Here is a 25,557-nt window from a genome sequence, read left to right as displayed (position 1 = left end):
CTGATAGCTGCTTGCAAGGAGACGCCCCCCATCAGACGGCGAGGAACTTGAAGATGCTGGACCCGAGCCATGCAGACCAAGCCTTCAGAGGTCCCCAGCATATCCACTCATTACCACTCGCATTTCTGCAGCATAATACCACTTTGTAATTTAAGGGAGAGCTTTCATCTTAAGAGTTCAAAGCATTTTAAAACTGTGGTTATTGCTATATTATTTTTGAGTTCAGCTGATATGAAGACAAAGAGGAGTCAGGCTGACCTGGGTTTGCTTCCTGGCTTAACCACCTACCGGCAAGGTACTCATGGGCCAGCTACTTAACTTCCAGTACTCTAAGTTTCTGTGCTAGTTTAAAACAAGGATATTGCCTACCATATACATTTGCCTACCATGTCCATTAAATGAGACAGCATATCAATCGAAAAGTCGCTCCTCTATTTAAACCCACCGATGGATTCCCCTTGCTCTTCAGATATAGATTAAAGTCCCCAACAAGGTCTGCATGATCCTGCCCAGCTTGGCCCGTGACTGCCACCACAACATCACCCTGGACCATCTCCCCCTCACGCTCTGCTCTCCCAACACACCAGCTGCCTTTCACTTCCTACGATAACATGCTGCTCCCTTCTGCCACAGGGCCTTTGCACATGTTGTCTCTCCTAGGTCTTGGAGAGCTCTCACCCAGTTACCATGAGAACAGGTTTACCAGAACTATTAGTACCTATCTTCTGCACAGACACTAAACTACAAACTGAAATGATTTGTCCAAGGTTAAAACAAATTTGTGCAACAAAGATAAAACCCAGGACTCTTGACACCCTAAGCAATGAATCATTCTCCTAAATAAAATATTAGATTTTGTACGGCCAGGTAAGCAGTTCTTAGCTAAGAAAATGCCAGCCCAAGCAATGCTAGTGAGCTCAGATTTCTGAAATGGATCAAATCTTACAGATGCTGCTAAATGGTAATCAACTAAACTTGGTTCCATGTCTCAAAAATATAACATCCAAGCTAAATTTTCTTTTGACAAAATTTACTTTTTATAAGTAGTAGTATACGCAAATAACTGGGTACAAACATAGCTGGTGTAATATAATATTGTCTAATGAAAGCAATGACGATGTGTACTTCTAATAAGAGTCTGTTCCATCTGCAAGATGCTAACACAGAAACCCTGACAAAACGATTCTAATATCTCTTCTAAAATTGTGTCCCCTGCCTCCTCAAAAAAAAAAAAAAAGAGAGAGAGAGAGAAAGAAAACATGACTTTGTAGTAATCACAGTTTGAACAGAAGCTCCCGACCCCACAGCCCCTGACTTCATCTCCTGCCCTCCTCCAAACCACTCCGCTAGGCAGCCAGGATCTTAAACCTTTCATCAGACCCTGTCATTCTCTGATGAAATCCTTCAGTTGCTGTCCTCCATTTTAGAATAAAATTCAAACTCCTCTGGGCCCTGCGGACCCAGCCGTGGCTCACCTCTCCCACGGACTGTCATCCGCCCCCTGCTCACCACCATCAGGCCACGCAGGCTGTTTTTCACCCTCTGACCTAACCAACTCCTCCCCACCTCCAGGTCTTTGCACAAACAGTTCCCTCTCTCTCTAGAAATCCATTCTCGTCACTCTTTACTCAGGCATCTCCTCCTCCTCCTCCTCCTCCTCTTCCTCCTTCACATGGGGCTAAATGTCACCATCCCAGGGTCACGTCCCCATTTGCAGCCATTTCTGTATCAGTTTTCCTAGTTACTATCTGACTCCTCGACTAGGATGTACACTCCCTCACAGCAGGGAGTGAGTGCCCAGAAACAGTAAGTGCTCAATAAATGTTTTAAACAAATGAATGACTGTTCCCTTCCAGCTCATATTCCACCCTGCAAGATGAGGTCAAGCACAGAAGGAGGTATCCTCCCGGGAACACAACCAGATTTTCCTGCTTAACCCCAAAAGTGTGTAACAACATCTGGTGCTATGCTCCTCCAACTTCGGGGTGTAGAAAAGTTATCTGGAGAACTTAGTAAAACACAGGTCCCTGGCCATCACCCCCAGGATTTCAGATTCCATAGATCTGGGCTGGGCCTGAGAATCTTCATTTTAATAAGCTCCCTGGGAGCTCATGAGTCGGCCGGGACCACCCGAACATCACTAATTAAGTGCAAATCTTTTCCCATGAATGTCTCCTGCCATCTCCATTCACTCATCCCCATTTTACCAGGAGGGACAGCATTATCACTTACAAAAAATATCGGGATTTCTAGCTGTAATACTGTGGCTTCCCTCCGTATCTACAAACAGCTCCTAGAATTATGAACTCGAAAATTCAGGAAACACACAAAGCTAAAGGCTTGAGGGAAATGAACATGTTTCCTCCAAAAGCTAATGACACTCGGAGATGTGTCCACGAAAAGCCTCCACATGTTTTCCCACAGTTCTCTTTCCATCACCCGTCCCCAGGGAAGGGCTGCTCCAGGAACAGAGCAGAATGTCATTCTCACTTCCGGAGGAAGCAGAGATTCCCCACTGAGGACACAGCCTGAAAACGACTTGCACAGAACTCATGGGCTTTTTCTCGGGTGACTTTCCTAAGCTACCTGTCCCTGCAAGAGCCTGGCTTTTGCCTTGCAGCTGACTTCTCTCCACTCATGTAAGACATGAGAGAAAGCTCGTCCACCCAACCGTCTAACAGGCATGTGGAAAGAGGATGGACTTGGGGGTCAATGGGCCTCAATTTCTGATTCTGGGTCTTGCTGCAGCATTCCCTTGCTGTACGTATTCTCTGAGACCTCTAGTACTTCATCTATGAAACATGGGCATGAAACTATCTACCGTCCAGGGCCGCAAGAAGTTTAAGAAAGCGTGTGTGAAAGCACCTGGCAACATGGCTGCCACACACTGAGTGTTCATCCGTCAGGATGAGCCACTGTGGTTTCGGCGGTAGGCCTGTGAATCTGTGTATGAGGGAGCCAAGAACATGCTGGGGACACTGTCCTGAACTCAGGAATTACGACCGGTATCCAGAAGTGCTTTCACCAGAAGACACCAGCTATTTCCAAAGGGCTGTTTTTACTTCTCTTAAAACTGTCAAAGGACACTAACTTTTCAACAGCTTTATTGAGATATAATTCACACATATACAATTCACCCATTTAAACTGTACAATTCAATGGTTTTTTAGTCTAGTCACGGAATTGTGCAATCATCACCACAATCTACTTGTATGACGTCACCCAAAAAAAGAAACCCCGGACCCATCGGCCGTCCCTCCCCATTCCCTCCTGACCCTACTATTTCCAGCCCTACGCAATCACTAATTTGCTTCCTGTCTCTATAGATTTGCCTGTTCTGGACATTTCATATAAACAGAATCATACAATATGTGGTCTTTTGTGTCTGGCTTCTTTCACTCTGCATAAGGTTCATCCACGTTGTAGTGCGTATCCGCACTTCATTCCTTTGTGTTACTTTCAGTGGTTTTGGTATCCTGTTTTTATGTTTATTGGATATTGGCAGTGAATGTTAAGCCACAGAGTAAACAGGCTGCTCCTAGAAAATTCAATTATAGAACTCCTCTGGAGTTCGTAGTGTTTAAAAGACTCTACTTTTTAAAAACTTTTTATTCTGAGGTCATCGTAGATTCACATGCAGGAGTAAGAAATGACACAGAGAGATCCTAGGACCCACTGCCCAGCCTGACTTCAGCACATCACAACCGGAAAGTCAACACTGACATAACCCAAGACCCCAAGTTTTAAAAGGCCAGTAGCTGGTGTGTCTGATCAGCTCTCAAAGGGCCCTTCGTATTTAAAGCACAGAGATGCCAGAGGTCATCGTCACAGGCCCGGCTCTGGAACTGAGGAGGCGAAGCAGGAACCATATTCTGAAAGTCTGCTGCAGGGTAAGCGTGTGGGGCAGAAGGAAGCGGGGGACAGCCCTTCTCCTTGGTCCTCCACCACCGCCTCTCCGAAGCATCACACACAGTCCCATGCAGGGGAAGTTCCAGAAACTCCTGTAAGTACACACACCACCCTCACTCCCTGGGGTCCTTACTCCATCGAAACTGCCCATCTCCTATTTCCCATTCCAGAATTATCACTGCCTCTTTCTCTAGTCTTGAATTTAATTGTGTGCAGCAGCCTCTCCCCTTTTCATCTTGGATAAATTAACAGACTTGAATTAAGAGCAAACCATCGGGGAGATGACAACATACACCACTGCTGGCTTATCTATGGTGCTCCCAAGCTGGCATCTACCCAGTGAAATGCCAGGAGACCTTTCTCAACAGGGAGAGGCTGTTGTTGGTGGACAGATAAGAGCCTTTGGGAGACAGGCCTGCCAGTTAGGATAAGATGGTTTTGTTCTGGGGGAGGGGGGGGGAGGCAGAAAGAGAAGAGAAATTAACTGTTCCTGGGAATACATGAAGTGCCCATAGGAGAGGTCGTGGAGGACAGACCAGGCTCAGACACCTGAGGATCTGGACAGTTCTGCCCATTACTCATCATGTGTTTTTGGACAAGACATTCAACCTCTCTGGCCTTCAGAAGGCTCATCTGTAAAATGGGGCTAACACTTGTATCTCGTCCTTAGGGTTCCAGTGAGGTAAAAATGAATTGACATGGGAACTACACAAGAATACCTGCTCCAGGGACACGGTCAATAAACACTAGCAGGAAGACAGTTATACCCTTTATAAAGAGAGCAACCCCACATAAACCCCTGTGGGAAGTATTCAGGGGCCCCTAAAGCACATGCTGACAGGGCTAGCTACTCACCAAGGACAGCTGATCCTTGAACAACACGGGTTTGAACGGTGTGGGTCCAGTTACATGTGGCTTTTTTTCAATAAATAAGTAAATGTATTTTCTCTTCCCTATGATTTCCTTAAAAATATTTTCTTTTTCTAGCTTACTGTAGTGGAAGAATACAGTATGTAACACATAATATACAAAATGTTTTCATTGCTAATGTTATCAATAAGGCTTCTTGTCAACAATAGGCTATCAGTGGTTAAGTTCTGGGGGAGTCCAAAGTTATACGTGGATTTCTGGCTGAGAGGGGGGCGGTCAGACCTCTAGCCCCCATGTTGTTCAAGGGACAACTGTATACTGTTTTTCCTGCAATACAAAGAAGCATTTTCCTAAAAGCTGGATCTAGAACGTTTGTGCCTGATTTTCTCATCTATAAACTGGCAAAAAACAATGTGCCTCACAACATGTTTATAAATGTTTGATAAGAAGGTATTTGTAAAGTACAAAGTGCTGGTCAAATCGGCCCAATTATCCTTCACTGTCTCTTCACATCGAGCAGGAGGGCTGGCACACAGAAGGTGCTCAATAAGCACGGGAGAGACCGAACATCAGTCCCAGGAACACACGGCAATCTCGTCCACCTACCATAGACCTCGCTGTAGCCAGTTTTAAAATCCCAGCCCTCCTGAATGCCGGCGAGGGGCCCTGCTACCTTAGGTTAACGCCAGCCAAAGAAAGAGCGGCTAACTTTATTTAGTGTAAGTGTAATGGGTATACTTCGAAGATGAGAGTAACAGTAAAAAATAATTCACATGTATTGAACACTTCCTATGTGTCTGGTAACATTCTGTGCATCTTCCATGGATCACCTCCTTTAATCTTTACACCAGCTTCCTGAGGTCAAAGCCAGTGTTGGCCTCAGTTTTCAGCTGAAGATGCTGAGGGATGGTGAGATTACATAACCTGCTCAACATTACTTAAAATGCACTACGCAGAGGGCCTGGCAGACAGGTGTGCAACATTTACACCACCGTGCTTCGGCCAAGTCAGCCCTTGGGAGAACTCTGGAAGATGGTCAACAACGTGTCTGTCCTTAGCTGATGTGACCACTGCTGGGCAGCCGTGGACTGTGACCCCAGAGCCCCTACTCTTAACCACCCCTGCTTGAGAGAGAACAGGGAGTGAGGGGTTGAGAAGTAAAATGCGGCCTTATCCCTTTATTGTTTATAACTACAGCTAGCAGTTCAGTAAGTCAATAAACACAGAGGAAAACTGTATAATTAGCAAAACGATCACAAGCGCATTAACACATGCTCCCAACTGCTCAAACCTTGAGGCACTTCGGTAATCCCCTTATTTCTCTTTCCCACACTTTCTCTAAAGTAATCTCGCTGTTAAAACTGGACAACTATATTCATATAACCCAAGCTGAGCTGTAAGCAATTGTTCAGCATCCAGCGATCACTGCTCGAATCATGATGCCAGAATCTGGCGGGAATAGGGGCTGAAGCAAGATCCAGTAAGATATATTTATAAAACAAACAACCTCTTATGTGAGCTGATATCAGCCAACTTTGGAGAAAACAAAGAGGCAGAAGATATGAACTATGCCCTTAAAATATTTAAAATCTAGTTGGGGAAAGAATGCATTAAAACATAACATGGGAAATGATTCTATTTGATCTTTGGGCTCTGCTCTCTTCCACTTGCCCTCCCCACCAACCCCTGAAGAACTGAATGCTATTGACACCCTAATTTCTAGCCTCCCATTGCCTCTTGGCCCACTTCAGCCTTGGCTCCACCCTGCCCCCCAACATGCTCCTGGTTCAACCTATCCCTGTCCCCACCACCCTGACCGCCTTCCGTGGCCATGTGGCAACTGCCCACAGCATCATTGCCCCTCCTGCCCACACCCACCCCAGAACCAGGACAGCACTCAGCAAGTCTGCCTCCGCCCCTTGGAATAATGTTCCCCTGGCTCCTCCTTCTCCCTCACATTTTCAATGCTGGTGTCCCCACGAGCTCTGTCCTACTTCATTAGATTCCATTCACATTTCTGACATTTATTTAAAAGGTCTTGAGCTGGGGATCTGAACAGGGGAATGGTAGGTCCTTCTCTGACTGGCCCACATGGGACTCCTGATTCCTCATTTTTGTCGGTCTTTTCTTCTCTCATTCCTCCCAGGCATATCCTCTTTTCTTCCTCCTGATCTCCTTCCTCCCAACTCTTCTACTTCCCACCGTCTTCTGCAGGGCATCTTGGTCCCATCACTCATCAGGTGATAGATTTGGGAACCAGAGCCCTCTTCAGTCTCAGGCAAATCCCCATGATGAGCAGCTGGAAGCAGCGGGGGAAACCCACAGGATGCGGCATCTCCCCGGCTTGGTTCCTGCTGCACGAAGGAAGCTGCCCATCCGGAAGCCAGGAGTGGGAACCTGAGGCTGTTCACACCTGCAGCCCACGCCCCCTACCCACCAGCTTTCCCTGCCCATGGGCCTGGGCCTGCTGGAATGAGGTTGCCCATTCCTTCCAGGATGCTGGAAGAAGACTCTGAGGAACCAGGAGTCAGAGCCAGAACTGAAGGTGGGAAAGGGGAGGTGGGAAACAGGGCAGAGAGAAGGCCCAGATTCCAAACTCAGTGCTACTTCTGATTCTAAAGATGACCTTGGAAAGGTATCTTCAGCTTTTCACATTTTCACAGTTTAACACAGGCATAACCAGAGCTCCTTGCTTTAGGGAAATATATGTACCTCTCCAGAAATATTTTTAAATGGGAATGGGATGATTGAAGCATGTTATAATTTCATACCACTGATTGCATTTATTTGACAGCAACAATATCGACCTCACATGGGTATGCAGCTTTTTAGTGGTTCACAAAGGGCTATCGTGTGCTTTATCTCATTGGATGCTCCAACTAGATGGCAGGGCAGGTTCACGATGCTCGCGTCACAGATAAGAAAATCGGGGCCATGAGACTCACCTGCAGTCATGCAGACACTAAGTGACAGAGCTGGACCTAAATCTACCTTGCTTTATAGCCTTTCCTAACCATTGCCTTCTTGGTATTTCTATGAACGGCACTCACTTCAACTTTCTATACCTAAACTCTTTTCTATCATTGAAAACATATGCAGGTTCACATAACTGGACAGCTAATGACCTTAACCCAATGGACAGAGGGAGAAATAGCCAATGCGAGTCAGTGAAAGTTAATTTGGGGCACCAGATAAAGAGCTTGTCAAAATGTCAGCACCTCATAAAACTCTTTTCTTTGAGGCTTGGGGAAGCTTGCACATGGCCTCCTTGCATGCAAGATCAAAGTCCAGGCTAATGAAATCTGTGTGTGGAGATAAAGGGTCATTTATAATGTGTAAATTCTAACGGTGACAAACCAAACATTGGGCAGAAAGAAACCTTCTCCCTGACTCATCAAAAGCAGCCGTGGAGAGACTGGGAGAGCAGAATGCCCATCTGTAGGCTGCATGGGGTCACAACCTTCCCAGGGCAGGGTCCACCAGCATCAACCAGCGGGCAGGCGAGGGAGGGCCCAAAGTGATCCATCACTTCACCAGAACCAGCTTTAGGTGAAAATCAGCCTCTGCAGCAGGATTCGGTAGTTTGTTCTCCACTCTCCTCAGACTGTTGGGCGGCTGAGTAGTTCACTGAGGAAGATGTTGTCAAACCTTAAATAGTAGCAGCACTGTCTAACCACCAGAAGTGCTTAAAGGACTTCAGTCGCCTATGCACAATGACACAACTAATTGCCCAGGAATCTCGCTTACTGATATAAGCAAGTCTGGCAAACTACTTGAAGAGATTGTCAGTGGCTAGAATCAGGTTCAGACCCAGGGACCCTAAGAAATTGCTTTATCTTTTCACTGATGAGGAATCTGAGTCCCAGGGAAGTTTCAAGAGTTGTGTAAAGACACATAATGAGATGTGTCAATACCAGAATTAATCCAAAGTCTAAATCCAAAATCTGTACTGCTTCCTTTATTTTTTTTAATAATATATAGATTTTATGTGGGCATAATCACAGGGCACGCTAAGTTTTAATTGTCTTTTTTCTTAATACCATACTGTCTTAGACTTCATAATTCTATTTTTTATGTAAGAGCTATTCTTGGGGGAATCTACTTCAACTTTCTTAACCATTACCCAATGTTGAACCTATAGATCACTTCCAATTTTCCTCTATTATACATAATGTTCTTATGAACATAATCACGTAAATAATTTTTCCCCTATTTTAAATGGTTTTCTCTAGAGAGGGTTCTAGAATTGGGATAATTAGATGAGCTATGGTTCGTAATACAGATGACCACATTGCATTCCAAAGTGTCGCTACTTTATGCTACCGCCAGCAATGCATCTGGATATCACCCCAACTACTGCTGGTATTTTCATTTTATTTGCTTACTATTTAAGGAGGTTAAAAAAAATGAAACAAACAAACAAACAAACAAAACGCTCTTTCACTAGACTAGGCTATCTCTGTTTCAGATAAATGGCCACCTTCCAGAAAGACCCAAATAGCGGACTGAGTAATCTGTGACAAATCAGATCAACCAGCTGCACAAAGGAGTTACTGACAATTTAGCAGAAACATGATTAACTTGCTACATCTGCCATCTTAGTTCTAGCACCCTCTCGGCCTTCCCCCAGCTTTGCCCACCAAGCCCCACAATGATCCCCACCAAGGCCGCCTTGTTCGTCGGACAAGATGTAGTCCAGGCAGCACAGACATAGAGGGAGCCCCGGGCCCTGGGCCCCAGGTGGACAGAGAGATGCTGTGCTTTGTCTCAGCTCCCTGTATGTTCACAGGCACTTAAGAGGAAGTGTCATCCCCAAAGCAGAATGATGAAATCATGGCTGGGGAGAAGGCAAGGAGAGCCAAAGGTGAAAATCCCAGCCAAACTCGTTAGAATACAAAGCTTTAAACTTCAGGTCCATGTACAATTTCTCCAAGAGATGTTGAAATCGTTGGCTAACTGTGGGACAGGGTTCTGTTTCCTGTAATCAGAGTAGGAGTCTGAAAAGGAGCCAAGTTTATGGCATCTCATATCCATGCATCAGTGGGAGAAACACAAAGTTTACCTCAGGCCAGCATTTCCACCCAAATTCCTCCTCGAAGCATCCTGAAGTGCTGGGGAGTGACTGGCTTGCTCAGGGACAGGGGCTTCACACACCCTCCACTTGCCAGCACTCAAACTGCCCTACTCAGAAAGCTGGGCCTCAACTCCACCTTCTGAAAAGCTGACCTGAAATACACTCTCATCCACGAAAGGAATGTAAGAGAACCGGAAAAAACAGTGCTGTGTGAGAATGGCCCCTCAGTGCTGTCAACTGTCCACGCGGACTGCGCCGGAAACAGAGCATGACGAAAGCCCATGGGGAGTGTACTGCAAGGCTCAGAGCTTGTGGCTCCTGCGCTCACCTGCCTGGGCGGAATCTGGGCTCCGCCACTGACTAGTTCTAGGACCTCAGGCAAGTGACTTAACCCCCAGTGCCTCAGTTTCCCCATCTGCAAAATAAGAATAGCAACAGTGCCTACTTCATAGCGGAAGGGTTAAAAGTGAACTCTGGAGTCAGACTGCCCGAGCTGGCATCCAGCTCTGCCACCCACTAGCGATATAACTTCAGGTCCTTTACCCTCTCTGGGCCTCAGTTTTCCTATGTGTAAAAATGGAGATAATAATAGTACCCACTAACAGGGTTGTTATAAAACGGTATTTGTAAAAGGCTTCCAACAGAACCTGGCACAGTTGGTCCTATACAAGCATTCATTAAGTAAATAAAAAATAACACTGGACTACTTGAGGATGTAAGGCTGTGTGACCCAATTCCCGGCACCAAGTCCCAAACGTTCACTTTCACATTGAGGTATAGTGCGAAGGGAGTCAGCACTTGGGGGGCTTCGGGGGCACAGAACCTAGGAGGCCAAGGGCACCCTCCAGTGCTGCTGTGAGCCAGGTGGCAGAGGCAGGGCTCAGAAGCATGAGAAATAACAGGTGTTGGAAGGAACCAGATAAAGGTGCTATTAAGAGGAGGAGGCCCAAAGCTCCTAGTGCTGCCACAAGAAAGGCATGGAACTCTGAGCCATTCATCTAGCAGAAGTCCCGAGTTAAGACCAAAACAAGCAGAACAAATCTGTCCTGTTTACACAGCAAGGAGGCACCGATGGCAAAATAAAAGACAGTAAGACACACCCGTGAACAGACATAAATGCAGACTTCCACCTCCCAGGAAACCTCCCCCGATGCCCCAAGTAACCCCTGGACAGCATCATGGAAACAATCCCATTAAATGGAATATAGTAAGAATGAATAAATTCATCCCCCATTTTATTATGAATCAAATGCAAGAAAACCTGTCAGTCAGAGTGGAAATACAAACTAATCATCATTAACAGAGTTCATGTAATTCCAATCACAAGCAAAGAATCCTGATCCTACCCTGAAAACATCACCTCAGTTCAATCTCCAGCAGGCCTTTAGAATACTGAAACTCTTTATATTTTAAAAACTGCCTAGGGATACGGGATCCACAGGCTGGGGTGGATGACCTGGTTCTCTCTTTTCTCTTCCCACACGGGGAGGAGAGAACCTAGCAGGAGATGAGTTTCCTAAGAGTTGCTGGCACAGGGCAGCCCGAGGCTCCACAGATTTCCTGAGCAGACCCTCCTGCCATCAGCATCCCTTACCAAAGAAAGGCCCTGGGCACCAGGATGTTGCCCAGGGAGTGTGTGCATGTGTGCGCGCATGTGTGCACAGGTGTATGCAGGTGCATGTGTGCACACGTGTGTAACCTGTGAGTGTGACAGAATTGAAAGGCTAGGAGGTGAGCTTTCAGGCCTCCGGTGGCTTTCAGGCTGCTTTAAGGAAATGGAGGCATCCCAGCTTTCACTGCAAAGTCTGCCATAAAATAAATGTCAGACTACAAACCAATTACAGAAAGAGTGCAGGAAAGTCACGAACAACAGACTTTGCAGGAGTGCGGGACAACCTAAAAGGACCCAACATGCCGCCAGGTCAAACTCAGCTCTGAGGAGCTCCAATTTGAAAAAGGGGGTGGGGGCCAGCTGGCTGTGCAGGCCAAGATGAGGTGGCTGGGAAACATGTGAGTAGTGATGCTTCCTCTGTTTGTCTCGGCTTTCGGTTGCCTGGGACTACCAGACCACAGATTCGGTGCAGGCCTGCCAAAAAACAAGAGATCACAGGGCTGTGTGGAACATCACAAAAAAAAGAAATGACAATCACACCACAGGCTTTCACGTGCAAAGACTGGGTTCGTCGCAGTTCTCCTTCACGATGGCTCCCCGTTGGGAAGGGAATCCAGAGAAACTCAAGGACTTTGCAGATTCCTGATCAGAGAGCGACAGAAGCACATCCATAATGTTCAAAACTATGTTAAAAATGCTCCAGCCAAAGCCCCAAGGTCATTGTCAACAACAGGAAAAAACAAGGAACAAATTAATGAAACAGGGTTGTTTACATTCCTGTAGAAGTAGATAAACAAACTCTATGATCTGATGACAATAATCCTTCTGTGAAAACATGCACTGAAATAAATGATGTGAGGTTCACACTTACTATATTTCGGGACATCGTATATGGACACACAGCAAATCATATCATAAAGACACGGGCGCCTAGTTCAAATAAGAACTGATTTATATACAGGATTCTAACTAACTAATAAGCAACTAACTGTTCCACCCTTGCACAAAGAATGCCTCTGGCTCTCAAATGTCCTGCTCAGCAGCATTTGTATAGATGGTAAAAAAGTTATCAGCTATCTGACTGGAGCTCAACCCAGAAACAAAAGCATGAGGAGCCTGGTCTCTGTTCTGTTTATTTCAATGTTGCACAATTCTCTTTGCATCCCCTCCAAATAAAGTTGGGCAGGGAAGGAAGAGTTGGTGATGTCATATGTTGACTGGAATATCTAAAGCCAACATAACTGACGGGTGTTTTCCTCCTAGGAACCTGGACTGAATTCAAAAACACAGCATAACATCTCTGGAGTCTGAACCATGGCCATCATGCTATCATGAGCTCGCTATCTTGGCTGCGGGCTAATTGTTCAATGGGTCTTTTTTTCCCCACTGGATTATTAAGCCTAAATAAAAAGCCAATGTATCTGGACAATAAGGTTTAAGTCTGATAAGGGACCCAGTTGTTCAGGGAGCCTTTAATGACCTTTCCAACAGGGTAGACAGTTGAGAGCTCAGGTTCCACAAAAAACGCCAGCCCGCACCGCGGGACATAAATTCAAGCACTTCCTCACATTATGTTCTCTTCCTTCCCAGGAATGACAGGGGTAAGAAATAGTAACCCAGATGCAAAGGAGCGCTCCAAAGGGACTTTTCATTTTATAAAATCCCTTTAAGTGCAAAAGTACTTAAATGCCAAAAGATTTGGAAAACCAGAAAGAACAGAATTATCCATTATTCCATCACCCAAAGAAAATTACTATTAATATACTGATGTATGTCTATCCAATCGTTTTTCCTACCCACTTATACACACATATATATTCTTTACAAAAGTAGTATCATAATTTTATAGTATGTAAATTATACTTCAAAAAAGCTCTTTAAAAAAGTAGTATCAAATCGGACATAGTGACCATGGCCTTTCTTCCATCAATATATTGTGAATATGTTCATATTAGTATTTTGCACGATGGTTTCCAAAAAACACACTGTTTTTTCTTAGAGATGGCTAAAATTCACTTAACCAAACACCTATTTTGATCATTTAGGTTGGTCCTAATTTTTTCTCATCATAAATAATGTTAGAATGAACATCCTTAAAACTAAATGTTTGCACATTGATTATTCTGGGTCAAGGGGTATGAATGTTTCTTGTTTATAAATATTTTAGGCTCATTAGATATTGTCTTAACACCCTCCAAAAAGGGTATTCCAGGGTAAACACCTACCAGCAGGTTATGAGTGCCCATTTCACTACAACCTAGCCAACACCAGGTATTGTAACTCCTTTTTAATATCTGAAAATTTAGTAGACAAAAACTTAGGTCATTGTTATTTCAGTTTGTATGTCTTTTATTACTCATTCAGTTAAATATTTTTTCATGAGTTTAAATAGTAGAATTCTTTCTTCCTTTGTGAATATCTTGTTTGTACCCTTTTTGTATTAAAGTGCTCATCTTTTTATCAAATGTTATGATTTCACATTTCAAATGCATCAGTTCTTTATTATATATTGCAAATCTAATTTCCAACTTCTCGTGTTTCTTTTAATTACTTTATTCTACTGGTGTTTTTAATTTCTGTATAGTCGAGCACCTCCATCTTTTCTGATTTCTCCCTCTGATGAAATATCTAAATTATATGACTTTTCATCTGTTATTTTCTTCTGGTTCTCTTTGGCCTTAGTTATTTAAATTTAACTTTAACCCATCTTAAAGGTATTTTGGTATAGGATGTGAGGTAAGGAGTTTATCTTTCTTTGTTCTTCGAATGGTTAACTATTCCAGCATAATACTGTGACTAGGTCATCATTTCATCATGAGTTTGAAATGTTATTTTTTTCATACACTAAATCCTTAGATACAGGTGGTTCCACTTAATGGATTTTCTACTTTATCCTATCGATGTAGATGTCTCTTCTGGAGCTAGTGTCATCCCATTTTATTATATTTGTCTAACTTTTTAAATATCCAGCCAGTAGTGACCTCCTGCCCTTCTTTATTATGTTCTTTTTAAATGTTTTCTTGGTTCTTATCATTTGTTGATTCTTCCACTGAACTTCAGAATCACTCAGTCCAGTGTCAACAAACAGAACACCTTTTGAGATTTTGGTTGAAATCACACTGAATTTATAGAATTTGCTTCTTTATAGTATTAGGTCTTTCCATTCATTAACATAGCATCTTTTTTCACTTACTGTCTCCTCTCATCTTCCCATATATAAGAACATATTCTTGTAATTCCAAGTTATTTTGTATTTTGTGTTGTTATTGTGAATGGGTTTTTTAATTATTTTTTCTTATTGGTTATTTCTGACATATGGAAAAACTATTGATTTTGAATATACATATTTTGAAACTGGTCATCATAATAAGCTTTCTTCTTAGATCCAATATTTGACTGACAATTCCTTTGAATATTTCAGGTAGGTAAACTATCTAACAAATAACAATCATTTTGTTTTTCCTTTCAAATATTTTTACTTATTCTTGTCTTATTACATTGGCTAGCCCTTCCAGAACAATGGAATAATAGAATAATGGAGATAATCACTGGCATTCTGGTCCCTAATTCATCAGAAAGGAAGAACTTGAAATATTTGTTGAGTTCTAGTGCTCCTGCTCAAAGTCCACGGCCCAGGGACCTGGTGCAAAACATAAGTTCAAGGCAAAGCAAAGACAGCAGTCTCTATACATTTTCCACAACCCAACAAAATGCCTTTAAGAAACACAGACAATATTAGATACTAAAACAGACCAAACGAAGACAATGCTAACATTTCCTGTGATAAATGCAAGATTTGACAGGGAGGGGACTGGGGTAGAGATGGTCAGATGTCAGACTTTTCGTTTACCTCTGTGCTGCCTCTGGTTCCCTCAAAAGCAGAGAGGCAGATTCCCTCACTCATTCCTTCACCTTCTCTTCCTCCAACTAGATCCATTTCCCCCTCCTCCAGGAAATCTTCAAGACTATCTAGATAGAAGCTGACCCCTTGCCCTTCAGACCTGGCAGAGTACTCATCTGGCTTTCGCCTTCTCCCTGGCACGACTTTCTAGAACACAATGACAACCTCACTATCCAAATCTGACCACCTGACTTCTCACTTAAAATCCACAAAATTGCCAAAAAAAGACTTCCATTCAGTCAGAGCAAATTGCTCTCAGTTAAGGGTGGTTATAGATCCTCACTCAGGGCCTGTATCTTCCCACTTTCACACAATGGTAATGATCTCAAGCCATCTGGTCCCCCAGCAGAAAGACCTGAAATGTGAGGTTAAATGAGGGAGGGCGGCAACCACAGGCAGGTCTACTAAGAGCGCTAATAAGTGAGAGAAGACAGGAAGGGAGGAGGCAGGAAAATGATGAAATGGAGACAAATATTCCCAATAGCGAGAAAGCATTTGGGGGCGGGGGGTTTAAAAGCCCAAAACTCTGAAAGGAAGTGTAGTACTATAACAAACTCAAAACAATAACTTTGAGTCATCAAGAAAGGCTTAAATGACATTTCACTCCCTTCGCTTAGAAAGAACCATGCACTACCCCTGGAAAGGTAATTTTCTTTGTTTTAAAGGGTAAAATTTTTCAGGAAAGGGTCAAAGGGGTCTTTTAGGAAGGAAGGGACCTAACATTAAGTTCCGGGTACATGCTTGATACTTTGCACACTCTACGAAATTCAAGTTGCACGGTAACCATGAAACATCATCTTACAAATCAGAAAACTGTGGCTCAGAATTACCATGATTCAGCAATTCCACTTCTGGGTACAGACACACAAAAATAAAAAGCAGGGAGTGGAACAGCAGTATTATTCACAATAGCCAAAAGACGGAAATAAACCAAGTGTCCATCGACAGATGAATAGATTGAAAAATGTGGTATCCACATACAATGGAATATTATTTGGCCTTAAAAAGAAAGGAAATTCTGACACATGCTACAACATGGATGGACCTTGAAGACATTAAGCTAAGTGATATAAGCCCATCACAAAAGATAAATACTACATGATTCTATTTATATGAGGGACCTAGAGTCGTCAAATTCACAGAACAGAAAGTGGAAAGGTGGCTGCCAGGGGCTGAGGGGAGGCAGAATGGAGAGTTAGTGTTTAATTAGTATGGAGCTTCAGTTTTGCAAGATGAAGAAAGTCCTGGAGATGGATGGTGGTGATGGTTGCAGAGCAATGTGAATGCATTTACTGCCACTGAACTGCGTACTTAAAATAGTTAAAATGGTAAACTTTATGCCATGTATATGGTTACCACAATTTTAAAAAATGGGCATGGGGGAGAAAACTGTGGCTCAGAGAAATGAAAAATATTGCCCAGCTGGAAAGCAGCAAAAGGCAGGTAGAACTCAAACACCACGTGGCCAGATACAGAGTCCAAGGCTCCCTTCTCTCCACTGCACCTCCCGGAACTCCCCCCTGCCCCACCTCACACTCCTTAAGACTCACCCTCACACAGCGAAGGCTTCATGCCGGTGCCCTGCCCCTGCCCTCCAAGAACTGACTCAAGCAAAGGAGACACCTCTACCTGAAATCCTAGGCACCTGCCACCCCCTTGCCTGCCAGGCCACACGTGGCCAGGGGTCCCTCAGCATTGTCTGTGAGACACTGGCTGGACTGTGACAGTAGACAGAAGGGACTGAAGACTGCAGAGGAGCTGAGAGAACAGGCAGCAGGTGCTGACCCTCAACCACAGTGAACGGTGGACGCCACTCGTGCCTCGGCTCTTCCCACTAAACCTCTTCTTTTAAATACCCAGCAGTATTGATTTATTTATAAATGTAAAGCATACCAGACTCTTACTTACCAAATCCCACAAGCTTCAATCCATCTACAATCCATCCACTCCTCTGTTGGCTGCCACCCCACAGTCAGGCTCTAGGGCAAACCCCGACGGGCTGGCAAGTCAGCTCACTCAGGGAAGCCTCCCCTGACTCTCTCAGGCAAAATTTAAAGATTTCTTCTTCTCTGTTGCCCCTGAACCTTAGTATAGAAATTACCACGTCTTATGGTCATCTTTAATTTGTATGTCTCCCCAATAGCCTGCAAAGTCCCTTGAGAACAGGGAGCATATCCGCAGTTCTCATGCCTAGACCAGGAACTTCCACGAGGCCTAGCAAACACCAGCTGAGCACATGGGTGACGGAGTGAATGAACAGGGGTTTCTTAGCAGTGAAAACGACAGTGCTCATTAACTGTGTTTAAACAGAGCAATAGCTATGATGCACACGGAAAGTGGCCACATCCTTTGCTCTCGCTGTCAGCCACCATCATCCCGCATCAATGCAGCCTCAGCCGTCTAGCACAATATTCTCAGCTCTCAGCTCTATCAGGTGCTAGCCACTGTTACACCCCAAAAACATCCAGAAACAAGGATGGAGTCACCTCAAAGCACATGGACTGAAATCACGCTTCACACCTGAGGTCCCCCTGATGACAAAGGCCCAGCAATATGCCCAGCAGGACCAGTGCTGACCAGGGAGCCAGAGGGCCAAGGTTTCCGTCCTCCTTTGGCCTTGTGATTAGTTGGGCGGCCTTAGGCAAGTCACTTAACCTTTCTATTCTGCAATTTCCTCATGGGAAGTGAGGGATATTTCCGGCCTTATCTATTTTACAAAGGGAAGGTCCCTGGAGAGAGCAGCTATAAATGCAGAATATAATGAGTCCTCTTACTCTGGCCTATGGAGAGGGCGCATGGCCACCCGAGGCAGGACCGAACTGGCCTAGGAGATCCCTAGCACTAGGCCGGGAGCATCCGGGCCTGGCAGGCTACAGTATGCTATGTCAGAAGATGGACTCTGGAGCAAAGAGGCGACAAGGAACTCCGCCTAGTTCCTTCCCTGGCCCAGGACTGTTTACCTGCCCGCCTCGCCAGAAAGCAGAATGAAGAATGGTCGTAAAAGAGGGCAAAACAGGACTCACTCTGGGCCACGTGCTAAGAGGGAAACAAGTCTGGAGGGGACAGAAGCAGCCATTCCAACTAGCTAGGGACCGGGAACCCAGAGAGAGGGCTCCAGGGGTTGTTGATGCAGTGCTGGCTGATTCTTGCTTCTCTGGAGCACCCCTGATTTCAATTCTTTCTCATCACTATGAATATCCTGATACTTTTCGCATCAGATGTCTCCACGCAAGATTAGAAAAACATACTCAAAACCGAGTTCTCATATCATAGCTCAAGATAAGTGTGACTAGGAGTGAGTGAATGAGTGACTAGCCTTAAAATAAAGCCTAAAGTCAAAACCACAATGACATACTCACTCTCCCGGATGGCTGTGATCAAAACAATGGACGATAACAAGTGTTGGCAAGGACGTGCAGAGACTGGAGCCCTCTCATACACGGCTAGTGGGAATGTAAAACGGTGCCACTGTGGAAAACAGTTTGGCAGGTCCTCAAAAAGTTAAAGATGGTATACCATAAGACCCAGCAATTCCACTCCAAGAGAGATGAAAACATATGTACACACAAAAACTTGTCCACAAATGAACATTATTCATTCACAATAGTCAAAAAGTGCAAACAACCCAAATGCTATCAACTGATCAACAGACAAGCAAAATGTAGTACATTCATACAACATAACATTATTCAGCCATAAAAAAGGAATAAAGTACTGATTCATGCTATAAAATGCATGAGCCTTGAAAACGATATGCTCAGCGAAAGAAGCTAGACACAAAAGGCCATATATTGTAGGATTCCATTCATGAAATGTCTAGAATAGGCAAATCCATGGAGACAGCAAGTCGTAATCTATGGTGCTTGGCATGGGCTGAGGAACAGGGAGTAGCTGTGAACTGGTCTGGAGTTCCTTGTTGGGGTGGTAAGAAGGTTCTGAAACTAGATGGACGGGACACTTACGCAACTCTGTGAGCACACGAAAAACCACTGAATTGTACACTTTAAAAGAGTGGATTTTATGGTATGTAAATAATAAATTTTTAAAGAGTCAATACAGTTTGTGTAGCCAACAGATAACATAAACAATGAACGAATAAATGAATGAATGCCGCAAACCTAAGCCAATACGATTCTGTTACTCAGCATCTTTTCTTGATGAAATTCTTAAGAATGAGCAAGAAGAATAAGCTGTTTTTGCAAACTGCTTGAAGAACAAAGAGAATGAAGAAAAGAAAGGGCCAAGCCAATACATGAAGAAGGAAAACAATCAGAAAAATCACATTTTCTGGCACAATGATGGATGTAAAATCTATTGGTCACTAGAGACCACCTTTAACTGGCAAGGAGACAATGGAAGTAGGGGATTTATGTCAGAGAAACAAATTTTACACAGAGCATGGCTTCTGGATCACGTGACTCTCTCAGACTGCAGACACTAAAGTTCAAATGCCTGTTTGCACAAGCCAAAGGACCCAGAAAATACAGCTGAGTGAGAACTCTCCAGCCCCCTAACACAGGAGAAGCTATTTTTTTTATTGATCAGCTTTTCCAGTCTGTCTTTCATGAAGAGGTCTTGCCATTTAATGAAAATCCACATTTCACCACAAAGATGAGAGCACCTTCTTCAGCTGTTCTCTGGAAAGTAAGCTTTTTCTTAGACGTGAGTTTTGCGGTGAGTTTCGCATCACCAAGCGCTCACTATCAGTAATGAGCTACAAGGCACAAAGCAGCAGTAGTACACATATAAACATGCACCACGGGAGAAAAGGGCACAGAAGTGGCCTCAGTCCTACCCCCAAGGTCACGCCACCTCCTGGGCCTTAGGTTCTCCACTGCAAAATGAGGAGATTGCAATAAACAATCTCTAAGTCCCAGGCACAGCCCTCATCCAGAGCTTGAAATCAGGTGTCAGGCTACCATCCATTCCCCAGTAATAAAGAGTATGGTATTGAAGCTTTACCTGCTTTTCAAACCAATCATTATTTAAAACTACCTTTTTCTATAATATAAAAGGAGAAACAATCAGAGATCTTGGATCTCCCACTAAGCAGGATATAAAATTCAGCAAAGCAAATCTCCCTTTTCCAGAGTAAGATGGAAAGTGCATTTTCACAGAGGAGTGGGGAAATAAACAGAGCTGAAAGCTTTCAGCAAGAAATTCAGGTGATGGTAAAGATGTGCCTCTGCAACATCGAAAAAAGAATTCAGAGCTATGCTGACCATTTTAATTGTTTCTTGATGAAAGAAGAACAAGAAAAAAGGTGTATGATGAAATGAGAGGGTTGCTGAAGTCAATCACACAAAAACGCATTTAGCCCTTCAAATATCCAGTATCCGGGAATCATAATAAAAAAAAAGTTTTGACCTGTCAGGAGCAAAAATGGGCTGAAGGGCCTACCCAACCCTGTACCCACCGTGAAGGTAATTGCCCAAGCCCTGTCCTACCCACCATCTCCCTGAACCCTTACAGCAACCCTATTAAGCAAGAAAGGCCAATCCAGGCCCTTCTGACAATTGACAAAAGCAAGACAGAGAAGTGGGGCAATGTGGCTGAACGAATAAGCAGCAGAGTGGAGACCAGAATTAAGGTCTCCTCATTCCTAGCTTCATGAAGATGTGTCAAGAAGTTTAGGCCTCAAATTCTTTCCATTACACCTCATTCTTCCCCTTGGATCGTATCCATGAAGGAAAAAACAATGCACAGAACAGCAAACCCAACTCTGAGAAATTGTTTGATTTTCCTCCCTGTCCCTGTGCCTCCTCAAAAAAATGCCATCTGCTTGAGGTGTTTCCCAACCAGAGAGCGGAGCCTAATGAACCTCGGTGAAAGATGAGATGCAGACAAGAAGGCCTTTGAAGCTGCGTGCGTGACGGAGCTCAGCCCAATCTGGCCCTCGTGGAAAAGGGCTTCTGGGCCTCCCGGAAAAGGCATTAAGTTCAGTCGATGAACGCATGACATCAGTTACTCCTCCCAACTGCTCTCCAAATCCCCCTGGGAGGCAGGGGGAAATCTCGGTCATCAATCCAGGGCTTCTGTTGGGAGACCAGAGATAACACACCACCATCTTGACAAGCATCTTCTTCCCCTACTGGGTACAGCCTCTTGCTTAGTGACAGCTGTTGACTCTCTGATCACTTTCTCCCATTACACTACAGAAAAAAAAATACTTTGAAATTAAAGTTGGATCAAAGGGCAGAATAAAGCTCGAACACCAAAATCTTTCTGTTTCTTAGAGATGGATCTAAGCCCAACACCTGATCACAAACTCCAGGTGGGAACTATATCTGGGATGTCTGTGAAACACCTGGCACAATGCTGGACACAGAGCAGCATTCACAAGAACGCTTTTGCATTGTTAAAAAGCAAACAGTGCTCCTCTACCCTGTGATCTGTGAGTGCCGTTGGCCAAAAGCTTGGATCAGAATCCCAGCCCTAACTCTTGCAAGCTTTGTGGCTTTAGGCGAGTAACCCAGCTTCTCCGGGCTTCCCATGTCCTCATTTATGGCATGGGAAGAAGCTCACCTATCTTCAGGGTTGACATAAGGATTAAAAATGGTGTGTATAGGGCTCTTGTGGCACAGATCCCCAATAAATGGTATCAATTATCTGCTCCCTCCAAGTTACCTTTCCTTTAACCATCTCATGGGCAGAGGACGGAGCCACGCAGCTCCTCTCTGTGATTCCTTGAACGTCAGTGGAGGGGTATACAGAGAGCACCATGGCCGCTCTCTGTATACCCCTCCACTGACGTGATTCCTTGCACGTCAGTGGAGGGGTATACAGAGAGCGGCCATGGGCCATTCCCTTTCAGAGATCATCAGAGGACAAGAGAATTCAACACAAGCCTCTGAGAGGAAGAGTGATGTACACATCTGGGTTTACCTGGGATGACCCTGGTTTGCATAGTTGTCTTGGGGTAAAAATTAGCAACATCCCCTTTCACTCTCAAAAGTGCATCCATCTGGACAGTAACTTAAATGCCCGTCCTACTTATAGAGCTGAAGCCCCCATCTAATGGTGTAAAATGACACTTAAAACACACGTCACCAATACTGGGCCCAAGCTGCAACACTCTGTTGGGTTTGCATCTAAAGCACTAAAGCAAAAACTGCATTTCCTCCAATATACTAAGTCCAACCCCTCCCGCTTGGCTCAGAGTGGCCCCCAAATATCTGTCAACCCCTAGGGCATAGTCTTCCAACTCAACTCTCTTCTCACGTTAACTATGGATCTGTTCTTCCTGCCTTTTTATCCCCATGATTTGTGTAGCCAATAAACCAGGACAAAATAAATAACAATAATAGAGACTGCCTGCCAGCTGAAAGAAGCATGAGCTATGCAGCTCGAAGAAAAAGCAGCTGTTTGTCTCTGCCAGAACTGGCCAATAATGGATCAGGGATTGGCGTTTTTCATCTGAGGGGTGCAACACAGTCCTCTATTTGATGCCACGAAAGAGGAACGAGTCACGCGCCACACCTGCACGAAGGAGAGAGACCTGCATTCTGCCAGGACGGTCACGCCACGTCTCTCTGGGTGGTACGCGCTGTATGACTAAATGCTTCCTTAGCTGACATACCCACTGGGGGAAGATTTGTCACCAATGCTGCCAGAGGAATGGCCCCAGGCCATGCGCTGGCAGCTCCGCGGCTGCAGGGCTACGGGGAGGAAAAGGCTGGTACCCGGTCAGCGAGGAACACAGACCTCTTTGAAGAGACCGTAATGAATCGATCCGCTGGGAGAAACGGAGGGGTCCGGGTTTTCCACAGCACAGCAAGGACCAATTATAAAGTTGGCCTCATTTGAATTCCTTTTTCGGCTGACAAGTCAAATCTAGAACAAGTTATTGACTTGACGAGCTGTTTCCTGATGACACTGCTTTGCATCTGCGGGGTCGGGTGTGTTGTCAAGAAATTTAGGCCCCAGATTCTCTAGCAATTATTTGGAGTGGAAAAAGATAAAGTGAAAGTTTTTATTTTTTTGTATGAGAAGCCAGATCATAGAGCTTATTACACAGAGCTGTTTTTCCTGCTATGTTCAAAACACAAACTCCATTACATTGGCTTGAAGATGAAGCAAGCCTGGAACTCTCTTCCTGATCTCACCAAGTGTCAAGAAAGGACGATTACCCATCTGGAATCAGTTAGCATATGACTGCATCCTTGGATCAGGAAAGATGACCATTAGGTATAGGTAGGTAGGTAGGAAGGTATGAAGACAGACAGACAGACAGCTATTAGAAAGCTTTGATAGATGACCGATATTAAATAGATGATACAGATTTAGATATAGAACAGACAGTAGGTTAGATAGCTAGCTGTATAAACTAGACAAGACTGATGATAAATTGGATATGATAGATTAGATAGATAATTGAGATAAACAGATAATAGACAAAACAGACAGATGGACAGATTCACACATGTACCAAAAGTGTCACAATAATCATTTTCAAATAATATGACACAAGCACTCTCACTTACTTTTCATAAAGTCCTAAAAAATAGGAATCTATCGTCACCGTTTTGTAGATGTGGCAATAGATATCTAGAAATATATTAGAGGTTCACACTCAAACAGAAAGTACTAGAAAGAGAAAATAAACTTAGATCTTCTGATTCTTGGAACATTCCCAACCTGTCCTGTAGTGTTACTTGCAATCTCACCCTCTGCAGCATGGGCCAGTAACCTTCACCCAGCTGGGAAGGAAGCTGGGACAGAAGATCCCAATGGTTGCCTTATGAGCCTATGATTCCATGTTATTACCAGGCTCTTTTGATTTTTCCTTCGCAGGCTCCCCACAAGGAAGGATTCCAGTGCTGACCTATCATTAGAGGGAGATTAGGTCATAAACACTATTGATTCAACCTAAAGACTGTAGGGTTTTCTCAGGGAAACCAGCACAGCAGGTGGCCCGCAGAGCTGGGGCCGGCAGTCCTGTGCCAGCCGCATTCCGCCTTCCGCACTCCCTCTCCTGCACCACCAGGCCTTATTCCTGGTCACCACCTCTCATCCCACTAACTCCAAGTCCTAACCGGTGCCCTATTTAGCCAAGTAAAACCTCGGGACCCCACGAACAGCAACTGAAGGAGGAGGCTCTTTTCGGTGACAGAACTCTGCCCACCCTGCTTCATAAGCTTCTGGAGGGCACCTGGCTACAGAACCCACCCACCCCAGGTCATAACAGTGTAATCCTCCGCCCTTGGCAAAGAAGACAGGTCACAGCAGGGAACAGAGGGCAGAGGTGTGACACCTCTAGCTTTTAAAAAACCTTGCAGACATTCAGTTTCAACAGAAGTCCAACAGTTGGAACAAGCAAAGAGATCCGTGGCTCTTCACGCTGGCCGTCCCCTAGAAGCTTAAAACTACCAACACCCAGGCCCACCAGAAGTTCTGTTCTCTGTACTTTGCGAACACTCCCCAGGGGATTCCAGTGTGCACTTGAGGTTTGTAACTAATGCCCTGGTTCGCTGTAAAATTCCCTCCACCAGAGAGTCAGCCTCGGCCACAGAGACCCAACCCCCACCGAACCCTCTCTATCATTAGGGGAACATTTAGTCACAGTCAAAGAAAGCTGCCTCCCAAATGGGTTAACCAGAAAGAACTCTAATTTCTACTCACTGTAATGCCCCTGTATCATTACCATGGCAGTTAAGACAGACTAAAAGCAAAGAATTTGGGTAAATGGCTTCACCCAACAACAGCAGCAAGTCAGAGGCAAAGCCCTCAAAACCCAAAGAAATAAATAATCATTTTCCCGAGAAGAAACAGGAAGATCTTTTCCAAGACAGAAAAAGGGAAAGAAGGGGAGAAGGCCCCAAATGGGGCCAGAGCTATGGGCAATAGGTAGAAAAATGCAAGTCCCTTGGCCAACCACCCCCTAAGACGGTCACTTTTCCTTTAAAACACTATGTACCATTAACTTTTTAAAGACAGAGTATTCACCTATCACGGGCTCTCATGAAAAATAAAGCAAACCAATGCAAACCTAGGTAGGGAAAATGAAATGAGTCTCTGTCCTGGTTTCTGTCTTGAACCGAAGGAGGTATATTAAACAAAACCACTGAAACCTGACAGTGTGGTTCGTTTTCTTAAGTGACTAAGTGGTTATGTCCTCTTACTAATCAACTCTTTTCCCCTACAGTTCAACATGGGAGCCATGCAGAGACCGTGCTTTGAAGTAGTTTCCCA

At 44.5% G+C, this 25,557-nt stretch overlaps 1 protein-coding gene across 2 annotated transcripts in view; it reads right to left on the bottom strand.

The window, feature by feature from the left end:
- DPYSL2 (dihydropyrimidinase like 2) overlaps window positions 1-25,557 on the bottom strand; it is a 103,313-nt gene that overhangs the window by 28,275 nt on the left and 49,481 nt on the right. The window lies entirely within an intron of this gene.

This window comes from Pteropus alecto, unplaced genomic scaffold, assembly GCF_000325575.1.
Source record: "Pteropus alecto unplaced genomic scaffold, ASM32557v1 scaffold166, whole genome shotgun sequence".
Taxonomy (NCBI): domain Eukaryota; kingdom Metazoa; phylum Chordata; class Mammalia; order Chiroptera; family Pteropodidae; genus Pteropus; species Pteropus alecto.
Note: the sequence above shows the minus strand (reverse complement) of the source record. Positions and strands in the feature narration are given on the sequence as shown.